General features: G+C 36.8%; 1 protein-coding gene across 1 annotated transcript in view; it reads left to right on the top strand.

Annotated features, from left to right (window-relative positions):
* The window catches only part of LOC117788998 (potassium voltage-gated channel protein Shab), a 62558-nt gene that overhangs the window by 15907 nt on the left and 31766 nt on the right, over nt 1-14885 (top strand). Inside the window, exon 5 of the mRNA XM_034627970.1 lies at nt 14351-14812. The gene's annotated coding sequence lies outside the window, so the exon portion shown is untranslated. The remainder of the gene's footprint in view (nt 1-14350; nt 14813-14885) is intronic.

The raw sequence follows: 14885 nt of genomic DNA, 5'->3' as shown, positions 1-14885 counted from the left end.
ATGCATATGCAAATGTTTTCACTGCAGGGCCAATGCCGTTCAGTCCCACTGTGCCACTGTCAACTGCTGTCTCAAGAGTGCAATAAAAATCCATAACTGAATAATGCACAATATAATACAGAATAATTATGGTCATTAATATTTGTTGAGTGATTGTTTATTTTCAAAAATTCTTGCCGACGTATTTTAAATCTGCTAAAATATTATTTTATGTACCCTGTGTACGAAAAACTTTTAAAACGGCTATAAACATCTTGAGAATTTTTATTTAAGTTAATAAAAATTAAAACTTTAATATATGTTTATTAAATCTTTTTTAATTCAAATGAAATCTCAATTAGCGTTTGGAATTATTATAAAATTAGATGTTTAATAAAATCAATTATTTAATATCTATAAATTGTTTATATTGTTGAAAATTACCTTACTTGATTGCCAACTATGTGCAATTTTGTTTAATTCAAAGTACAAGCAAATTAATTAAAAAATTGTAAACAAATCAAAAATCTACAATCAAACGGGAATGTTTACATAAGTTTAAACTTCCGCTGTGTGTCCTGAACAACAACAACAACTGGGACTATATATAACTGACTTATGCTGCTTATAAAATGTATTTTTGTTGCATTTTTGATCAGCTGTTGGCCCATGAATATGGCCATAAACAATTGTTGATGCTCACAGCAAGCCAATTAAAATCATGCGCTGAAATGCAGGCGCACTTCAAAAAGAAGCGCATAGGGCGGAGGTGGAGGTGGAGGTGTGGGCGTGGAACAACAACAAATATATATACAGAGACACACACACACACACCCATATAAATAGCAGAAATGTCAGAGCATCGTCGAGTCGTCAGCTGGTCCATAAAGACACGGACACGGACACGGACGTTGTCGTTAATGTAGCCAGGCCAAAAATGTAAAAATAAAACAGAATTTGTTTCATTACTGAAAGGCCACCTTGACGTTGTCGCTTGAACTCACGCCAGAGAACTATTGAAGGGTGTTACGAAGGTCTACGCATGCAAACCAAACCACACCGAATCGAACCAGATACCAAAATCATTCAAATAGAAAAACATTTATGCTTTCGGGTCTACGGATTCCCTCTTTTGGGAATCGAATTGAAAGGCTCTTGAGCTGTCATTAGATATAAGTGCGCACTTTCTCATGTTATTGTTTATTTCAAATTGCCGACATATAAACAAATTATGCTATCTACTTGCTACTTGTACGCAATTAGTTTATATTGCCCATCATTTGGGCTAGGCAGTAAAGTCGACCTTGAATCTTGTGCCACAAAGACACGTAAACGTCATCGGAATTGTAACTGTAACCGTAATTGTAATTGTAATTGTAATTGTTGATGGATGCGTGTCTATTGGCCCCTCAGTGTCTGGCCATTTAAGTCACTTCATTTGCTGTTGTTATTCTTGCTGTTAGTCATAAATTGCCCTATATAACAATCGATATTCTGTTACACTTTACTCACACTTACATTCACAATTGTACTTGTATTTGTAGTATTTTCCATTTTCTTTTGCATTTTCAATGAAGTATAATAACCGTTTGATTGCCGACTATGGAAATGTTGTACAAAATTTATCAACATTGTATGGTTTTTCTACGAAACGTGAAAACTACTTTCGGGCCACGGACAGTGCACATTTATATTATAATTTGCCTTAAAAATACAAAAGAAATTCGCAGAACTTTTGCTTTTCACACGAAGCTCAACAAATCGGGCGAATAATTTGCTATAGCTACGAGAACTATAGAGAAAATTGCGTTATAGTCAAGCACGCTTCAGTGTGATTGATTCGTAAAAGGTTGTTGAGAATTTTATTGTTGGCATACCTCTTAAACAAACAGAAAAGGGTATATTTGCTAGCCAGAAATAACAAAAAAACTAAGTATTAAAATAGTTTGGTATCATAATCAAATCCCTATATTACTTTATCCAGGATATCTGTTAGCCCTACATAACCAATCTCAATTGCAGTCTGCTTTGCATTTGGCGGAAAGTTGGGAAAAAGTTTTTTGCGCATAAATTTTATTCTAATATTTTCTGGCATGTGATTGCGTCTTCAGGTAGTTCCCTCTTCTCTCTTACTTCTCTTCCATCAGCCAAGCAACTCAGCCGCGTTAATTTGAAGGCACTTCAAAAGCAAAAAAGGAAAAACAAAAAGAAAAACAAAGAAAAAGAAAAAGAAAAACGAGCGCATTTGGCAATGTTTTGACTGTTTGGAGGTGGCAGGAGAAGGAGAGTGAAGGTGGCAAGTTAAGGGATTTAAATGCTGGCGCATTTGTGTTGTCAGTGGACTTGTCAAACACACTAGCGTCAGTTGGTAATGAACAAATGAAAAAAATTTAATTTTCTGCTTGGCAATTGGCCCAGAAACGCGTTGTTCACGCTGTGTGACAAAAACAGGGACTGGAAACAGAAACACAAATTAAGAAACAGACAGAAAGAATGAAAAACTAAAGCCAAAAATATAAGTATATTTATTTATATACAGTTTTAGTGACAATTAGGTGTGACATCTACATTTAAAATAAACAGAAGTAAAATCCGCTAATTAGTTTATTTAACTTAAGCTGGAAATAATACCGGAGCCGAAACCGTTAACCGAAATTAACTGTTTTATTTTTAGTATTGGAACCGGACCTATAGCCTGTAATTTGCTGAAATATAATTTTTTGTAACACAACTTTAGACTTGTAAAAGTTGCTAGGTCCCAGGTTCGATCAACTTTAAACGTTCATAACTTTGTAAAAACTAGACCGATTTTAAAGCGGAATGTCATTTTGATTTTGGTTTGGCCTCTAAATTCCTTCTGCATTCAAATTTTATTAATTTTGTTCAAAAAAATATTTTTCTATAAATCATGGATTCGATGCTAAGAGTCCCCCCTTTGAAATTTTGAAAATTGAAAATTTTAAATCTCAAGTTTGCACTTTTAATCAACTCCTTGTATCGTAATGAGTATAAAACAACACTTGAAACTTGATTCTGAGACCTTTCAATTTTTTGTAAAAAATCATGTGAAATTGAACACAAATTTTGACTTGTAAAGTTGCTAGGTCAAAGGTTGTACCAGCTTCAAACATTCATAGCTTTGTCAAAACTGAACCGATTTTCAAGCGGAATGTCATTTTGATCATATTTTGGCCTTTAAATTCATTCTGCATTTAAATTTAATTAATTTCGTTGGTAACATATTTTTCCTATGGATCTTGGTTTCCCCTTTAGAACCCAAATAGAACCCAATAGAGCCAAAATCGATGTTTGTTTTGGTTTGATTCCCTGAATTTAAGTATAACAATGAAAAGTAAGCTTTTATAAATATAAATGTAATAAATTTATTCAGTTTAAGAGACCAAACTTCATTTGTTAGATATTTTTAGTTAATTTATTAGTTAATTCTCCATTGCTTTTAATAAATTTTTGTCGCTGTAGCCATGTGACCTTTTGGGCCTTTTTAATTTAGCAAAACGCCACAATCGAGCTATACTCTGTATACAAATCAATTAAAAGCAATTTTAATAGAATCCAAAGTGTTGAATCTACAAAATAAATTTCATGGCTAAAACAAAAAGGAAAATAAAGGAAAAGAAAATAAATATTTCTATTTGACTGGGGTCAGTATTAATATTGTTGTTGTTGCTTGCTTTGGGCTTGTTGCCAAAAATAGCAATAGATATTACATTTTGCGAGCGAAGCCGCAACGGGGCAGGAAATGAGAATTCAATACAATAAAAATCATTAAAATGTATCATTCTCCTATTGTTGTTGCTGACCAAATTAATAGATAGATAACAAAAGAAAAAGCAAAACGATAGCAGAGCATAATAGAAAGGAAGCCACAAAGCAAACTGGCCTCACAGAGATAATAATAATACCAATGAGACGAAGCGTCAGCAATAAACGAAATTTAAAAAAATATATTATATCATATACTCTCACAAAATGGCTTAGAGATCCCGGCTTATTTGAAATGATATGAGCTGTTCTGCTTTAGCTTAATTAATCCGACTCACAGACTGACAAAGCCAATCAACGCTGGCCATAACAATGAAAGATTGCCCAACACGTTGCATGCCACATGACACAGCGACCTTCATTTGTAGCGTCCACTGTTAATTTGAAGTTATGTGCGCTCTGATGTAATCAGAAACCAAACCAGATTCTGGCACAGGCTCTCATGACTCTGCCGTGTTGCAGAATTTCCATGCGCACCTAAAGGGCATAGGTGAAACCCTAGGAAACACCGCAGGGGGGGTGCAGACATGGAACAGGGGAGGGAGCAGTGTAGCTGGGACAAGGGCACATGCAGACACAAAGACTGAAAGCCTCTCGCATTGCGGTTAAATGATTGTGTAGTCAGCTCAGGTGGCCAAGAGGAGGGCTTTATTTAGTAGCACACTAGGGATGGTAAAGAGTCCTTCACAAACAATTGTTATTTAACATATACATAACTAAGCATTAAGGCTGCTACAAAACAAAGAAAAACTCATTTAACTTAATTAACCAATGCCCTCAAGGTTAAATATAATTGATAAAATGAAATAAAAGCTTAAAATACATTAAAATAAATAAAAATAGTTTTATTAAATTTATAAAAATGTCATAAAATATATTTAATAGAATATACTTACAAATACTAATTTTTTTGGTAAACTTTTCAATAAATTTATAGCAGAATATCTGCTTAAAAATTCAAATCTCATACATTTTCAAAGCGCAAACATTTTCAACTGTTTTTTTTTTTTAATATAAGCATTTATCACCAAATTCAGTACAGATTTGCGGTAGACACCTGACTGAGATTTAAATTGCACGACAAGTTCTTAGACAGTTTGGTGCTTACTTCAAATCCTGCTGTGTGACGAGCATAGCACGAAGTGTTCCCATCTCTAAAATTGAGTGGCAGCCTCCAGTAGGGCAGCAGCTACATCTTCAGCTGATGGCGTCCTCGTCAATGCACCGCCTTCAACTGTCAGAAAAGCCACATCAACGACACCACAACACGAACTTGAGTGCAGGCGTACCCGCCACCTTGCCGCAAGACGTACAAATTGCCAACCGACTTACAAACCAGCAGCAACAACAACAACAACAACAAGCAGCAGCCGAACGCTTTGTATCCTGTTTCCAATTTTCATTCAGTATCCAAAAACACTTCCCATGCGCACGCGGCGCCTTTTTTGGGTGTTGAGGCCCAAAGTAGGTCGACCGTTTGTCGTACAACTTCTAACAACCTCATTACGAGGTGTATGCGAGTGTCAAGCAAACTGATGACGTCATTGGTTGAGCTCTGCGCTTTGACAGCTCTTTCGCTTTCTCGTAAAGCTGCGCACGGCTTGCCTCCCACCCAGCAAAGCGGCGAGTCGAATGTTATCATGTTTCCGGCTCTTAATGGCGCAGGAAGGGAAGGTAATGCTGCTGAACGAAATTGGCAAAAGAAGCTGACCTCAAAATACCAAAAGATTTGGCATTTATCAATGCTTATCACTGGCAGCAGATCGACAGAACAAGTTCGCATTAATCAAGTGTAAGCAACAAAAAAGTGTTCACTGGAAGGACTTGCGCAAAGAGAGAGAGAGAGAGAGAACAGTCAAGAGAGCGAAAGAGCTACTCTCAGAGACAAAGTCGGCGTCGTTTTCAGTGTCAATGTGTTGACTGGAATAAAACTCGACCAAAACGAAGTAAGACAACAAAAAGAAGCAACGAAACGAAGCGAAACAAACGAGAATTGCAGTAAACAGTAGAAAGGCGAGTAGCCAGGACAACAACGTGCTTCAATTGGGTGGGTGGCAGTGGGGGATGAGTGGAAAGGGGGAGAAACACGCGTACCGCTATACGAATTATTATTAGTACATATTTGTCCTCCTTTTTTGTCTGATTCCTGCGTGTGCCACTTGCAATTGTTGTTGTTATTGCTATAGCTATTGTTGCTATTGTTGTTGTTGTGCTTTATGTTGTCATTGTTGCCCCTTTCGCTGTGTTTAGTATGTTTTGTTGTTATATACATATATTTATTTTACGATTGCTCTTCAGAGTCAGTCCATGAGGCAAACGTATTCCTATTCAAAATCTCATCCTTTCAAGGTGTGTGTGTGTGTGTATGTGTGTGTGCTTGTGTGTGGCACAAAACAAAATCTGCACTAATCGCATTTGAATTTTTCACAATTTCATGAAATGAATTTAATTTCATTTGTGAATAAAGCAACTGGAAAATCTCGCAGGCTTTTTGCTTATTTTTAGAGGCTACTTAACAAGAGTTGTCCTGGCAGCCAGATATCCTGACATATCCTGCGTTATACTTATGTAAATCCGGCTGCTTTCTTATTTACATGCAAATCAGCTTCAGTTTCAGTTTACAATATTAAATTAAGTATACGCAGCACAAGTGTGCACTATTTGCTGCGGTGTTTTTCTGCCGAAAAAGCGAGTAAATATCGGCAAAAATATGCGGGAAAACTAAAAGTATCGTTTTAGTTTTTAATTACAAAGAGATTTGCAAATATTTGCTATTATCTGCAAATGCAAATTTGCGCAAATTCAATCTTACATTTTATTTTAAAGAAAAATCTTAAAAAATTCATTTATCATAATCTCCTCACTTAGGTAGAGGAAAATGCAGACGTTTTCCGTTTTCTCTGATAAAATAAACACATTTGTGAGCTCATTTGTTTTGCATTTGATGAAGGATTTGCACTGACATCCAGGATATGCCTGGCAATCTCTCTTCTTTCTCCTGTCACGTCAGTCACTCAACCATTTTTGGGTTCTGGTCCCTCATTATTATTGTTATGAATTTCAATTTGTTGTCTCAAGGCCGTTGCAGGAAATTAAAGCCCCAAAATATGCGCAACACTTTTTGCGCCACTTGCTCACGATTCCTTTTCTCGTTGTGTGAGTGTATGTGTGTGTTTGGGTTTTGGGTATCCCGTTGTATACGCTGCGTATACGTGATATGTGTTTTAAACAAAATGGGGGATTTTAGTTTGATTTGGTTTTCAATTTCCTGTTGCCTTGCGCCACGCAATGAGCTCCATGGAAATTCATTAATTCTAAACTAAGCTCTTAAGCCTCCGGCTTTGGCATACAACTGTATGAACATCTGTATAAAAGTAAGGGAAAATTGTATAAATTACTTTACTGTTTAAAGCAATTGTATAGAGATTTAAACTTTACCATTCTTCAACTTCCCATCGTTTTCAGTTTCTTTTGTCTTTGTTTTCTCTGCTTTAAGGCATTGTATGGCGCGTCCTTCATTCACTTTCCAGATCAGCGAGCTTGAAATAATTTTTTTTGTTGTGTACTTTTGCTTCACGGTAAGGCGCCAAGTGAGAGGGCAGAAATAAAGAGCAGACACAGTCAACTGTGGTTGAAGTCGGCAATTCTCAGTTGGAGACAATACACGTACGCAATGGGAAATCGCTCACCCATATCCAAATCACATTCGCAAGCCAAGTCTCAGTCTTAACCTCAGCCAGGAGTAGGCAATTTATGCAATTGTTTTAAATTTTTGACCAAGTGCCAAGTGGCCTAAGGTCTGATACATATATAGGGCGACCGCATCACATAATTTAGAGACAAAGTCAAATGTACAAATTGCAAATAAACAATAACAATAACAAGCACACAGAGAAATTACCAAAGCGAAAGAGCGAAGAGAGCACACAATTTTCAGCTATGGTGTGGATGACGTCACGGCCAAAAGATCACAACAAAGACGTCTTCGTTTTGGATATAAACTGGTACAGATTGTTTGTATCTCTGTTGGGTAAACAAATTGGCTGCGTGCGCTCATCGATTTTTATGAGTTCAAAGATTTACTTTGTGCCGCATTCCTGCACATCGACTACAACAACAGCAACAACAACAACAACAGCAACAACAACCAGAAAAATTCGACATGCTGAAATTTTGCAAAAATTTATTCAAACGCATTCGTATGCCAGAAATCGGAAAATTAATGGCGTAATTTGTTGGTCGCACAGTGGCAACAAAAAAAATACATAAATATAGAGGAAAAAGCGAGAATTAATAGGAGAAGACAAGTTGAAATGCTTTTGAAAAATCTTACAGATTATCCTGACTGCACAAACATCCAATAAACCAAAGCGGAATAAGTTTTAAATAATTTTAAAAAGAAAAACGCTATAGGAAAGATAAAGAAAAATTACTAGCTCCAATTGAAACTTTCTTTAAACAGACACAATATACCCTTTCTACTGAAATTGCAGAGAATGCAAAATTAATAGAATACGATGTTGGACAAGTGCTCTCAAAGTGGATGCTTTTTTGTAATGCGGCTAATTGCCAATTAATTTGCAATTAAAATGAAGCTTTTAATATAAGTGTAGTTCCCATTATTGCCAAATGTTCCATTTTAGCAGTTGCTTTATTTTTTTATTGAGCAGTTTGTAAGACACGTGGCAACAAGAACAATAATTTTTGTTGCAGAATTGTACAAATAACAGTAACAAGTTAAACTTTTTCTGCCATTTAATTGTGAACTGTCACGCGATTAATCTCAGCCAGTTACATGGATTCAACAACTAAAGGGTATTTTTAGAGGCCAATTAATCTATGATGTTTAATGGCGTCTAGGCGAAAATACTCATTCATATTGCCAGCGGGGTGTATGGAATTTTAAGTGATTTGCAGCCGCAGCGGCCGCACATTATTTATTTATACTCGAATAATTTTATAACGAAGGAAAGATACATCTCAACGCTATCAGAGATACAACAAAATAAATTCGGTTTACATTAATAGATGCGGTGGGACTATAAATAAACGAATAAGCTACTTGGCCAGCATTGAACTTACATGTATAGTGAGGAGAAAGAAGGAAAGAGACGAGGAATAGAGTGAGAGAGAGGGGGACAGCAAATGCGTGTTATTCTGTCAGCCAAGCTAAGAGCCATTTATCATTATCAAACGCTGGCAGCTGAAACATTTCATATGACATCAAATGTTTCAGGTGTTTTACACAAAACACAGCCACTATGGAAAGAGAGAGAGAAAGAGAGAGAGTGTGTGTGTGTGAAAGAGCAAGAGATGGCAAGATCGATGGAAGGCCATTTGATTAATGTACTTGCTGCGCATTTAGAAGTTATAGTGGATGAATAAATAAAACAAAAGCAAATAATGCGAGGCAACAAAAAGCAATTCGAGTGCATTATAAATATTGTATACAACTCGATGTATCTCATTTTGTGTGTGTGTGTGCGTGTCTACACCTTATTAGGCCAGACACGCACAGCAAACAGGTTGGCACCAGACGAACAGACAGACGAGCAGACAGACAGACAGGTAATCGAGCCCAAAGATAGAGAGAGCAATGGCCATAATCGAAAATCAATAATCCATATATGAATTATGGCCAACAGTTAGCGTTGAATGACCGACATGATGGCTAACGGCCTGGCCAAGACATGTTCTGTCTATGAATATTTAATAAGTTTAATGCGACAACTGCGCAGTTGTCAGGACAACAAAATGTCTCTACAATTTCCATAGCATACGCCCAGGCGCATTTTAATTAATCGCACACTCCGCAAAAAAAATGAAGTACATTCAGCACTCAGAAGCAACAAGCTACAAGCCAACTTGCAACTGGCCATAACAAAAAGGTTAATGACACGCCTGACACGCCTTTCGATACAGACTCAATCTCTGACTGTGAGTGTGACTGTCACTCCGACAAGGGTCTGTTCATTATGTATAATGCACGTAATCAATTTGTGTTTGTCTTTTGATCAAACATACTTTTTACAAAACTTGTTTTGTCATTTGATTATCTGGAAATATTACTGAATATTTAATTAATTATACAACTTTTAGCAGAGTTTCAGTGATTTCTTTGCTCCTTGGAGTATCTGATATTCTCTGAGTACTCAAATCAACTTTTAATTAAATTGGAAAGTTTGTTTTATACTTCGTTTAACAATTTTCCTGAACTAGTTTTTACCTTTATTTTCCATAATCATTTGGTTGTTTATCTTTCATTTCGTAACAAGTTGCTGATACTTAAATAATTGTTTAAAACTATAAAGAGATTTTATTATCTATCCTGGCTTCAAGTATATGACAACTTTAAGTGATTTAAAAGTTTCAAGCTAATTTTCTCAATATTTGCCAACTATTTTTCGATGTAAAGTTCCTTTAAAAATTATTAAATGCTCCCTTTATGGAATAATATAAATTTCGTCATTTTAATATTTTTGTTAAATTTTTATAGTAACAATAAATTATTTGGCATCTTGATTAAAAACTCCGTTCAAGTTATTTATTTAATGTAATTAAAAACTCGACACATTTGCTTTTCGCTATTGATTTTATTTTGGGACTATCAAAGGTTGCGGCGACTGTTGCTCTTAGTGCTAGTCGCCGAGATGACGCCATGTGGCATGTGGCATGTGGCACGGGACTCATAAAACCGCAAAAACCGCTGAGTAACTCAATAAAAGGCTAAAACACGCACTGGGGCCTTGCAAAATATGCTACAGTTGCCGAGTGCAACAATTGTGGCGCGCATAAAAGAGAAAGAGAGAAGAAAGAAGGGAAGAGAGAGAGAGACAGAGGAAAAGAAAGAAACAGAGAAAAGAAAAAGCTGGCATAAAGCGCACATTTAGCAGACACCAAGAATGCGCCCACACACACAGCCATATATACACGCACACCTATTCCGCCCACTAGCCAAGGCCAAGTTGGGCCAAGTTGGTCAAGATGCTTGCATGCCAATGGCCAATAAGTCGAGCTCGCACGCAAAACCAAAACAAAAGGCGAATAAAAATTGGAGTAACTCGCGCTTTTTTATTTTTGAAAATGGAAAGTCTGCAAAGTGTTTAACTTAGTTAGTGTATGTATGTGTGTGTGTGGGACTTTCTAAATTTGCTCAAATTTTTTGCTTGTGGCCGCTAACAAAATTAGAGCAATTGCCAATGGCAGTCAAGGGTCAGCAGAGGCAGCGACTGCGGCAGCGACTGCGGCAGCGGCGGATGTGGTTGAGGCCGGAAGTGGCTGGGGCAAGATGGTGGCAAAACAAGGAGTAGCACACACACACACACACACACACGTACAGACACACGCACATAGAATAACGGTGTGGACATGACCAGAGGCACGGACTTAAGTGTTGAGGTTAACGCTGACGCATTTACAGCCCCAAGACTGAGACCAAGACAGTAGCAACAACAAGAAATGAAACAACAACAATTGCACAATAAATACACTTAAATATAAATGCACTTGACTTGTGAATTGCTTGCAGCAGGCCAACAAAACAAAACGACGCCATAAATTTAGTGAACGTCGACAACAAAACGAGCCTTAAGAGTTGGCAATAAATGTTTTCCATTTGCCGAACAACACTGACACGCTTTTCCATTGTACTCAATGCATATTTGCATTGCATTTTGTTGTTTTTACACACTCGCTTGTTGTTGCACAATGCTTTGGAGGCGCCTCCGGCTATGCAAATGATTTAGCTCGCATTTCGCTTTTAACAGCTAAGTGGAATTTTGGCACTTGAAATATGTCGTGCACTCAAAGTAGAAGAAATGTGGCTATAACAGTCCAAGGCAGCAAACTTTTAAGCCAATAATATATCTGTTTGTGCAAGTGCAGAGTTATTTTTGGCCAAGAATGTAAGCTTAGTTTAAGGCAGATAAGTTTGTAAGACCTAAGCATATGTCATAGGGATAAGTGTACTTTTTTATGTACTATAAATATCAAGCTAAGACTTGAATTAAATTTAAAGAGTTGGATAAAACTTGCCCAGAATATGCTTTAATTTGCAACATTTTCTACGTCAATTGTGAGCCAATTCTCTTACTCGTCTGTACCTTCAGAACTAACTTTTGGCTAATTGTTTTTCTATTTTGTAGCTGGCCTTGTGTGTTTACATTTTCTTGGCCATTTTCAATTAGTGACCAAAGGCAAAGAAATCATTAATCACAGTCCCTAAAACAACATCGAATCCCTCTTTCTGCACATATTTTCAGCCATGTCATCCAAATTGGCTAAGCGTTAAATTGCTGAGCAGCTTTTTTAATGGCTCTGTTGTTATTTTAGTTGTTGCAGAGACCCATTAGGTATGTTAGTAGACATGAGTCTGAGCGTAACCTGAAACGCCACTGGCCACTCACATATTCATCAGAGGCGTCTCCCCAGGGGCATTATCAAACTATTTATGGGCAATTAAGTCTTCATTTTGTAATTTGTACATACGTGTAAGCAAATTATGTCTAAGATTTATGAGTTGATGTGACCCTTGTGTACATGTCTCAGTTTGTGTATGTGTGTGTGTGTGTGTGTGTGTGGGCGTTGCAGTCATAAATTCAAACGCCATTATCTTGGTCATTTTATGACAAGGGATTAGCTGTCAAATGAAATTACGCAAACGCGCAAGAAATGCGAGTTGAAGGCCTTGCCTTATTGAAGCCAAAAATTAATTGCAATTTAACTTTTATTTTTGCTGTCAGCCAAGAATAAAAACAAGAGCAACAACAACAACAACAACAGCAACAACAAGAGCTATAACATGACGCTCTCAAGGCAATTCAACAGGTTCCAAGGTGAAGTTGGCCACTTGACTTATGCCTCACACACAGCACACGCGATTCGCGACTCGCAGCACAATTAAGTGGCAAGTCAGAGGTTAACATGTTGCATGTGGCAGCCGCAGCAACAGTGCCAACAACGCAGCAATATTTGCATGCAGTTTATTCTCATTTTGCGCGAGAAATAATTGCATAAAGTTGGGAAAACACGCGACTTACGACAACAACAACAACAACAAGAACAACATCAACGCAAAACAACAGGCAATAATAACTCCAACAATGTTGTCAAAAATGCGCGCGTTTTTCCTCCCCCGTTGCGATTACCATTTCCCATTTTTTATAACCGAACTATGCTAATAAATAACAATTTAACCCGACTTAAATCAAGCAAAACTCTATAATTTGCCACAGAGCAATCATTTTGTCCTTGCATGCCAACTCAAAGCTGAGCTCAATTTGAATTGAAATGCCCGTAATCAGGCAACAGGCGGCAGAGTAGCTCTGGGTCACGAAATACCCTCTAATTAACAAAAAAAAAAAATAAATGAGATATATGTAAAAAAAAAAATAATAAACAAAGCTAACTGCAATTTAAGATTAAATATTTGCAGTAAGTAAAAAATGAAATGCCGAGGAAATTAAATTAAATTTTCTAAGTTCTCGTTTGGAAATAACTGCTGCCTTCTGCACTTACTCGTAAACAATAAATAAATTAATAAATATCCGATAGCATTTATTATTCACTGGAAATCTTTCCCAAATTAATTAATACAAATTGTTAAAATTCAATAATTCATGATGTGAGCAAAGCAAAATTGCAAGAAATAATTTCAATGTCTGTCGATAAAATCAACTATGGGAAATGCAAGAATTATTTTCACAATATAAAATATTTAATATTAAACTTATACGTAATTTCTTTACTCTATGAAACATGTGTTGTACATAAAATTAGTAATATTTCGTAACTTATATTATATAGAGGAAATTGGTTTGATTAACAGCTGCAACCCCAGGCCCAGATCCATTTGAAATGAAAATGGAAATAATCATAAGTTAGCAGTGAGTCAAGGCCAATGCGGTATTGCTTTTTTATCTACACATTTTGCAAACGCTTAATTAACATTTTATGGGCAATTCGCAGAGTGCGCAAGCAATGCATAACTTACAAAAACGCAAACCTAACGCTTATTACAATGCATTTCCGTTTGGCATAAAAATTCAAATTTGATTTCAATGCGGCAGAAAATGCGAATTAGGCAAAGGCCAAGCCAAAAAACGAAAGCGGAAAAAACACAATCGGTTTACTCGAATTTGCCGACACCAAAATAGCCAACATATATATACACATATGTATATATGTATGTGTGTGTGCGTGTGTGTAAATCGAAAACGGTTACAGCGCCAATTTAAATGCAGAAATTTGTGCGCAGCCTTCGGCAATTGCAAATTAACCACAATAAATAAGGGACCAAAGGCCTGACCTCAATACCAGGTGATAACGGTGGTTGCACTCACTGTCATTGTGTGTAAGTGTGTGTGTGTGTGCGTAACTTTGCCTGCAGTTGGCAGTTGAATTTGCCCTAAAAAGTATGCTATGTCATTTGCAAATTCGTCGCTTATCAGCGCATTATCTTATCGGCTGTCAACAGCTATTGATTTATAAGTGAATGGGCGTGTCAATAACAATCAAACTATGCAAATTTATAGAGCTTATCGAAAACGTAATTGCAGATTAATATATATGCCAATTTGTCTACTTGCAGCTATCTCTCAGCACACACAAAACACAAACATAGCGTATTAAAGAGCTCCCCCCACAAAATGCTGCCAATATTCGCCTAAACCAGCCGCAGTTCGAAAGCCCAAATAAGCCCAAAAACCCCCCAGAAAATAACTGTGATCATAGCCTAAACACGCAACAACAACAAGAAGAACAACAAACAACGACCAGCAACCAGCATAAGCAACAACGCCATAGAAAGACATAAAGAGAAGCTGCTAAAGAACAAATCAAATTGAAAGCCAAAAGCGAACCACAATTGATGTCCGATTGCTGAATTTATAGATCTGCAGATACTGAAAATTGAAATCAATTGCACAGCAGCAGCAGCAGAAGGAGACTAGGACAAGTGCAATTAAGAGAAGAACTGGGACAGAGCACGGGAACAGGAAAACGCTGGCAGGACGGTGGTGGATGTAATGACAACAATTGACGCGATGTAGCGGTGAGTGTGGTGTAAAGCATACAATAAATCTTTTATCTACTATCTATTATGTATTATCAATAATCTATAATCT

Source organism: Drosophila innubila, assembly GCF_004354385.1.
Source record: "Drosophila innubila isolate TH190305 chromosome 3L unlocalized genomic scaffold, UK_Dinn_1.0 0_D_3L, whole genome shotgun sequence".
NCBI lineage: Eukaryota > Metazoa > Arthropoda > Insecta > Diptera > Drosophilidae > Drosophila > Drosophila innubila.
This window is presented reverse-complemented; position numbering and strand designations above follow the sequence as displayed.